Source organism: Nicrophorus vespilloides, unplaced genomic scaffold, assembly GCF_001412225.1.
Source record: "Nicrophorus vespilloides isolate i.1.1-1 unplaced genomic scaffold, Nicve_v1.0, whole genome shotgun sequence".
Lineage (NCBI taxonomy): Eukaryota > Metazoa > Arthropoda > Insecta > Coleoptera > Silphidae > Nicrophorus > Nicrophorus vespilloides.
Window position 1 is genome coordinate 23081 of NW_017095809.1, and position 9621 is coordinate 32701.

Genomic DNA, 9621 nt, shown 5'->3' on the forward strand with positions numbered 1-9621 from the left:
TATGGTATTATTTTAATCTATTAAATTTACAGAATAATATTTGTAAGTAAATCTTACTTCTTAATAGATTTGTTACTTAACATATTCGGAACTTTGCAAAATATACCAGAAATGTTGCTTTTTTTTTCTATTATTGATAGGACACTAAAGAAACAGCGGCAAAAAATATTTATTAATAAACAACAACAATAATAACTACCGAATATTGTACTTTATTCAACTGATTCATGCAAGAATCTAGAATATTAATATACATAGATTTTTTTAGATTTAATAGTGTTCTTTATTTATCAGTATAAAAAGTACATAAAAGTTTAAAATGGACAATAATGTGTTCCTTTTCGAGCTTTAGGTCATACTGGTACAATTAATTTGTATGTTCCCACTAAAAACGTATTATTGGTGTTGTTTTACGGGAAAGTGAAAGATTGGTGTCTTTAAAAGACTCGCTTCATTTATATACATACTAACTCAGTCTTTATGAAATCCTTTTTATAAGTACAAATTAAAATAATTTACTTTTCGATATTTCTCGGTTACCTGACGGAAACCTCATAAATAACGACATTTTTGTTTAAAAAGTAATCCTACTCTTTATTCCTTAAAACCAAAACTAAACATAATAGAAAAAAATACCTATAACAGATTACAATAAGATCAGTATGATTTAATGATAATTATGTAACACTATTGATATTTAAATATATTTAAAAAATATATTTAAATTACATTGTAATATATATATAAGTAAACTGAAACAAAGAAGTGTATTTCATAGAACTGTCTATAATCTCAGTAGTTTGATAAAACTTTCATTAGAAATGATGATGTAACTCGTGACTGTTTTCCATTTAACTATTGCGGTAGAAATAATGGTGAAGCATTAATTTCTTGAAAAAGATGATTCAATTAAACATTGATTTAATGTGAAATAGATTAGATAAAGAAACAGTTTCTTCTTTGTTTGTTGATATTGTTTATTATTATATTACATATTTGTTTCTATTGTTATTATACATTTACATCATGATTTTTGCATTCGCTTTCTTTCAAATATTATTATAAATATTATCATTAACATATAGATATCAAGATATCAAATAAAGCAAAAAAAAATACATTTATTTATAATAATTTTAAAAATATTTGTTATTAAACTTGTTTTTTTTTCTGATTTTATATATTTTATTTTTTAGTTTTGATCATGAGAGAGAACTTTTTATTTGATATGTATACAAATAATTATTGAAAATTTGATTTTCAAGCAAATTTATAAAAATAGGTTTGTAGAAAAGTGTAGATAAATACGTAATTATAATTAAAATCATAACAAAAAAAAACTTCATGATATTATATATTTTTTTTAAATAAATTTCGAAGGAAATTCTATATACAAAATTGCTAAATTATTGTATAAAATAAAATATAGCAAAAAAGGGAATATATTCTTTCAATACATAATTAAATCTGCATATCCGCATATAAGCGTTTCGTGCATTAATGTGAAAATAAAAATAGTGGTGATTTTGCATACAAAAGAAAACAAAGGAAAACCGCCTAATGAATATTATTTGCATTGCATACAGATGTTCTATTTATTTATTTACATATTTTTCTCTCTTTCTATAAATATAAAACGAAGCGAAACGGGGTGCAAAATCCTAAATAAAAAAGAACAAAAATAAAGGTGGAAACAGAAAGGAAGAAAATGAAACAATAAAAGAGACCAAAGGCAACGCGAAAATAAAAGATGGAGCGGCTTGTTTTAATGGGGTAGTTTTTATTACTTTTATTTTTGTACCTTTAGATTGTCGTTGCGGTGTAATAATCCGGGTATGCAGCAAAATAAAAAAAAGACCGAAAACGAACAAAAAAAAGAAAATAAATAAATAGGGACAATCGAAAAAGCGGGCGTAGACAAAACGGCATTCGGCGTGTCTCTTTTTTTTTCATTTTAGTTGGGGTGTACTGGCGATAAGCGGCTTGTAAATAAATAAATTCACGTGGAAAAAATAATGGAAGGGTGGAAATTGTTTCGATACCGGCACAATTAAATTGGTTAGCACAGCCGCCCCCTTTCTGATACCCACGTTAATCAATTCGAAAAGCCTACCATTTCGACGACTTTTTACTAACTAACCATTGCGATCGATAATGATGCTCTCTTTTTTTTGTATAACGAAGGTTTCACAAATTAAAGCTAATTCAATTTTATTTGAAATATTGATATTAGTAAGTAAGATTGTTTAGATACTGTCCGTTTAACATACGTACATCCAATAATACTTACATCACTATTTAGGATATTCTATTTTTTTATGTCGTGTAATTTTATTTATAATCTGTTCATCAATGTGAACATAGAGTAAATTTAAGATCGCGGTTGACCGGTGGATAGTTTTATTAACAACTACTATAATGTTGTTCTCTTGTTTTTGTATAAATCAAAACTATCTCAATTTTGTTACAGATATTGATATTAGTGAGTAACATTATTACGATTCTGTCCGATTAACGTACGTTCAATAATACGTACATTGCTTTTTTACTGAACAAACGTACACATATCTGTATGAACGTACAATATCAGTCGGCATCTATGCTAACTAACCACTTCAATCGATAATGTTAATCTCTTCTTTTAAAATTTCTAAATAAAAACTATTTCAATTTTATTAAAGAGATTGATGTTAGTAAGTAACATTATTTAAATACTGTTCACTGAACGCATGTTCGATAATACGTACATAATTATTTATGACCTTCTCATGGACCAAATATGTATGAACGTATGAGCGTACAATATTAGTCGTTATCTGAGTTGTGTATATAGAAATACAAAGAAATATACAAATATACTAAATTTACTTCAAAACAATAGAATTATTAAAGTAAATTAAAATACTAATATAACAAAGTTAAATATATATTTTAAAACTCCGATTAAGAATGTTTTCTTGCTGATTTGTATCTAAATCTTCTTAAACTTATATTTTACTAATGTTGCAAATACATCAAGTCAATATTCAATAAAATAATTCTTTTTTTTTTCACTAAATGAAGATTATTTTAATGATAATATTAAATGTAACAATATTAATGTTTCTAAATATAATATTCTTTCACGAACGCTTTACTTATTCACTTACAATCAAGTTTTTATCAATTATTCACACATAAATTATTCGGAAGATGGAAGACAAGAAAACTTCTGCTCTATCAACCCAAGGTGTTCCAAAATACATCGCTTCTTATATAATGCATGTACTTGTTATTTATTCAGGTATTTCGTTTTCCTTTCTTTTTCTTTAACTGAATAGACGCAATACTTATTGAATATTTTATTAGTTTCCGCATTACCAATTTTCGTTCTATTTTTAAAAAGTTTACAAAATAATAAGAAAAAAACTTTGTATAACAGAAAATAAATATTTTATTTATTTATTGATATAAATAAATACGATTTCGTGGACCACTGTTCGAATCCTGGTCAAGCCAGGCCCTTTGTAGGGCTCACAAAGGACCTCTGAGCTTGCAGTAATAGGGCCAACGTTCATCACAGATGAACAGTGAAATGAATGAGGTTCAGCATATGGACCTTCAGCCTAGTCGATGCACAATGACAGTTTTAAGGATAGCAGCATATACACAGAAAAAGAAAATAGTGGAATCGCAGAGCATCAATATACTATTGAAGTTAACCTACAAGACAGCCAACCAACAAATTAAAATCAAATCATCATAATGGTAACTATCCACTGGGAAAGATTATCCATTTAATCTTAAATTTACTCAATGTTCACATTGATGAACAAATTGTGAATAAAATTATACGACATAAAAAAAAGATATAAATAATGATTAATAAACTAAAGATATTGTATTATTTTTTTTAATTTTGAAAGAATTTACAAAAAAAAATAAAGGTTTTGGGTCAAAATATCATCAAAAAAGTAACTTTTGAGATACAATTGCAGAGTGAAATCAGAGTTTTAAAAGTTGCTTGAAAAATATATATTTCATCGCTAAAAAGCAATTAATAGTATCTAAAATTAAAAAAAAAATTGTATTTATATGTAATTTCTTGTTCAAAGTATAAAGTTATTTGGAAAGGTCAAATAATGTAAGATTAGTGAATTATATGAATGTTCTAATATTTGTAGAAGAAGTAAATAAAAAATCAACGTGAATAATTTTATGACATGAAAATGAATATAAAAGTGACTTGTAACTTCAAACGAAAGGTAATATTAAATTTGAGAACCACCGATTTAGATGTATACAAGAAGAAAGAAATAACGCTTTGTAGGAATCACACGACTGAGTGAATATTTGGATGGAATGCGATGTGAAAGATATGAATGGCATAAAGATCAGAAATTACGATTCAGCCTGTTCGGTCATGTATAGCTTCGCGCGGAGCCACTGGAACGTGTAATAACGCATCAGCTAATTAACGTTAATAAAGGTGAACGTATAAAATATAATTCTGACAAGTTTATCGCCTGTTTTCAGCCGTTCGATCCACCGAAAATGAACCGATACAATGCCTCGTGCAACAAACCCACCCTCGCTCGCTCTCACCTACAAGTATTTATCATACAGCAAGCACACCCCCGTCGTCCATCCGACGATGTTCCGTGCTCCATTTACGCTCCGACAGATTTTGCCCAAACCCAACCCAGCCCAGCAACGAAATGATGAAAAGTGAGTGACTGAGTGAGTGAGCATCCCCTAATTAGATCTGTTGCATTTTCAGGCTAGAGCGCACGGTTTGACAGCGAGATTGATCCGCTGTTTTCGGGATTTATGGCCAGAAGTATATCATGTGCTTCAGGAAGTTATGAACTAAACAGAGCCCCGGGACATTAATCACAATTGAAGCCAAGCATTTATATCCATTTTTTAAACCTTAATTATTCCAACGAAAGATCCACACTATAAATAACGGTGTGCGTATGTGCGCCAACCAGATGAATGATCAATCAAAAGGGTCCCTCCTTCCCTGCTACTCAGCTTCGAGAATCCATCAGCTCAGACACTTCACAACCTTTCACGTTTACGCTAATATAGCACACACTATGTTCGCAATTTACTTGATAATAACAAATGCATTTCAAGCAATTTAATACGGAAATATCTACATTACAAAATATGAAGGTTCTCATAAATCATAAGCACTGTTCTTTAATTTATATATTAAAAACAAATAGATTCTACTTATTTCTACTACTGGTTTCATTATGACCTTGTATATTTCTGATTTTCTAATAGGCCATTAAGTATTATGATATGTCCTATTTTTAACTGATTGTTAGGGTTATTATATATCAATTAAGAAGTAGTATAATGAATGAAAATATGCGCCTAAACCAAGGGCCTCCAAACTTTTAAGCCTAAAGGCCACATTGACTCCTCCACTAAATACCAAGGTCCAAAAAATTCTCTTCAAGAGAATTGATGAGCATTTGAAGTCGTTGCTGACAATTTCCACTAGTAAACTTGATCCACAACTACAAACAATTTTCAGTGGATAGTTACAACTACATAAATCTTATTAGTCATAAGTATAATGTTTAATTACATTATTTGAATTACATTTGTATATTACTTATTCTATTTTTTTTAGGATAAATCTCATATCAGTAATTACAGTTAAAATGTTCAATTTCATTATGTGTCTCATATTGTGTAGACGATAGCTTGTTAATGCCAGCAGCGAAGTCTGAAGTGCGAGTATTGAAAAAACGCTTTTTCTACAACTTGTTGAGAATTAAAGATTGAGAAGTGGTCCGATGAATAGAAGAAATGGTAATCTGTTGGTACATAGAAGTTTTTGAATGGTTCTTCTGTAACTTATATAAAGTTAACATTATAATATTTCGTTATGCTCTAATATAATTTACTAATCAGTTGATATAATGCGCATATTGTACATACAAATAAACAAATCTACAGTTTTTCAATAACACTTTATGAATCAATCTTCGTAAAAACAACACAACTCGGGAGGAAACATCCACTTATATCAATGACATTTTGTAACCGTTTATTGGATAAGCGTGTATCATATCTTAACAGAAAAGTTACCATATTTTACTTAACATTATATTTCATAATACTATTTGAAATAAATCATTTATCTCACTTAAAATATGGTAAAAGTATCGAAATGGTTACAATAATAAGATATAAATTTACAAAAAAAAAACAAATAAAAATTACTCAAGATTAGACGTACAACAATACTTGGCATAAACCGCCAATATCCCGGACTATTTATAACCGGACTAATCGAGGTCTTTAAATCTGCATATAAATAAGAGTTTTATTTGTATAAAGTGAAAAACCGATCATTTATTTATAATAAAATTAGTTTGTATACTCATTTTTGAGAATCTATTTGTATATAGCTGAATTAAAATTTATTTAGTTTTAAAATTTACAAACTAGACAATAGTAAAACCGCACTGATTAAAACCGCACTATGCGAGGTATTTTTATATTTATAAATTAAATTATAACAAACAAACAAAATTTTTCAATTATTATATTTTTATTAAAATGTAAAAATGTCAAAAGTCAAAATATTAATTTTATATATTTTATGTAAGAAGTACTATAAATATTTACCATATAATAAATGTGCTATTTACATACACGATAGATTTGACTGTAAAATAAATTACAATAATATACCAATAGAGAGATGTAGAGCTAATGCCTTAAGTGCCGATTCGGGTAAACATTAGTTTAGGGCCTAAACCGAAAACAATTTTATTCCACCACGGATTATCCTGTCCCACGTGTAAACACTCACAGGCGCAGAAGGGACTCCACGATGCAAGGGAGGACTGAAAGGAAGGTGACGGCAAACATCGCAAGAGCTGAATAGACTCGCCAATTTGTACAAACGACAGTAAAAAGGCAATAAACAACACAATTATCTAGACTATTACTAAAGTTCGAAATGAACATAACGGAGTAGGGTCGTGTAAGAGGAAGAAAAGTTATTAATACCTGCATTTGCCACCCTCGAGTAAATGAAATTCGCAAAGGAAAACGTACGTACGATTCCGTAATATCTGGGTTTTAATTAAAATTTGCTTTATTTCTCACGTGCTCCCATTCAAAGTAAAACAACTGTATGGAAAAAGATGTAAAATTTTATTTGATGTTGAACTCGTATTTTTAGCCCCGAGGAAAAGTGAATATAACACTTTGTAAATTAACATTTTCTAGACTCGGACTTCATGAAACACTATGAACTTTGTACGTTTATATCATAATTTTTAAAATGTAATATTTATTATACAAAATTTATCTTAATTTCATTAATCGAAAAAAAAAACATTGAAAAATAAAAATGTAAATTTTATACAATATTTATTTACAATAATTATTTTAATATGTAAGTACAAAACCTCGCATAGTACGGAAAATCAGTTCCATCGGACTCATAGCACGGGTAATAGCTTCCGCCAATATCCCATCGAAACCGGATAAAACGAGTAACTAAATATATGCAACCACACGTAATGAAAGATGATTTATGTTTAGAATTTATTTTTATTTTGCTCAATTAAAAATTAGTTTCTATTCAATAGTCCGGATTGACTATAGAATCCGAACTAATCAAAACCGCACTATTTTTTTTATTCCAATAAATAAGTTACTGATATTTGTATAATTATAAATTTTTACATGTATTTTTTTAATTAAACAATAAAATTGATACAGCTGAAATTAAAATATTTTATTGAATAAGTAATAAATATTAGTGGACATAAAAGAAGGAATATAAAAGCAATTGGATTCATTCAATAAATAAGTCTATAAATTCTGATATTGGATTCCATGAAATACAGCTATCAAACTAATGTGCCTTTGATGAATATAATTTCAGTGATTTATGAAAAATGCACTGCCTCTTTCAATTTGCTAACGAGCGTATACTCTATTTGATTATATCAATACCATAAGTGGCGATGCCATCAGATTGTGCAAAACACGATGGCAGGCAAGTTTCGCTTAAAGGGATTATGAGAAGACTAAAAAAAAAAGGTTTGCTTCCTTCCTCGTAGGCAGAAATCGAGAGCCGTTCATCCCCTGCGCTATAACTAAATCCAATATCGCTCTCTGGACATCCCTTTATTAAATAAAATACTTAATCTGCAATGCATTAACCGAATTAGCTTTCAATTTGTTACACAGTTTCTCAAACTTTTATACTGTTTTTACATATATATAAGTCAGTAATATTAAATGTAACTACATAACTGCATGGAATACAATTTTTCCCAATAGAATTATAAAAATGAAAGAAGAAACGGTGATTTTATTAGAGAAACAAAAATACAATGATTCAAGTAAATGATTTTACCTGATAGTTTGAAATGGAAGAAACTAAATAGATACAAAAAAAGATAAATGATTAGTTTGGTTTAGTGTTACTATACAATTATGTAAGACATTTTTTCAAAATAGTAATTATTTGTTAAATAAATTTATTTATTTATAACAAAACAAGTTTTTTAGTGGTTTCTAATTTATTATAATGATAGTTTTCCTAGGTTTGATCGTTAGTCATTAGTTTTTTTCTAAAATATGATAATTGTTGTTTGTTTTTGCAATATATTATAAAATTGATCCTGAACTAACAGCTGCAAACAAAATTACGCAAAATTTGCTTCTACACTAACCTACAAGTGACATTTGTCAAAAGAATCCTAACTTTGACACAAACGTTATGTATTTCTGAAAATTACTTTCTTGCCAATCCAAGATATGGTGTACCTTAATGATATGAGCATGTGACTATCATATACTTTATCAGATCTACCAACATTAAAAAAACACTAGTTTCTACTTTTTCAGGGAACACAACACTACAGTCACAACATTGTAGAGATGACATAACTAGACGAAGTTCAGTTTCAGTTTGACATACTTAGAATAGATTCAAAATAATGAAGACAAAATCGGTCATTACACGTTAAAATACTAATAGATATGTAATTAAATACACCATTAACTAAAATAATTATGACTATACTAAGGATATTTTTCTGATTATTTATGATCTTGAACGTCTTAAATATTACTGAAGGGAAAATGCCTTTGATTTCCTAAAGAACATCCACCATCCAATTATTTTAATGATTCGCTTTAATGAGATATTAGTATAAAGGCACACATCTCAAAGAGAATGACGTTATCTTTCCACCCACCCCTTCATCATCATCATTATTATTATTTACATTCGATGTTGATGCGATTCAATTAGGTTTAAAGTATACTAGATCTCGTTTGGATCATAGCAAATCGGAAGTTCGTTTACACGGTGAGCCAATCATGTTGGCGAATTTATCGAATTTCGATGGGAATTGAAGTAGTTTGCGGGATAGTTACAACCAGTGGACACTTCGACTAAAATCGAGAAGACCATGTCAAACAACGCAGTTGATCCGATACCACTCGGAGCGTCGGCTTTCCAGCGTTGTCTCGTTTTAATTGAATCTCCTGCTCGATGAGGCGGTTAATCGAAAATACAATTATTAATAACGTTGTTCCAGCTAATCTCGTTTAATTTCTGGTTCCGTAAAAAGGTTGAAAAAAAAA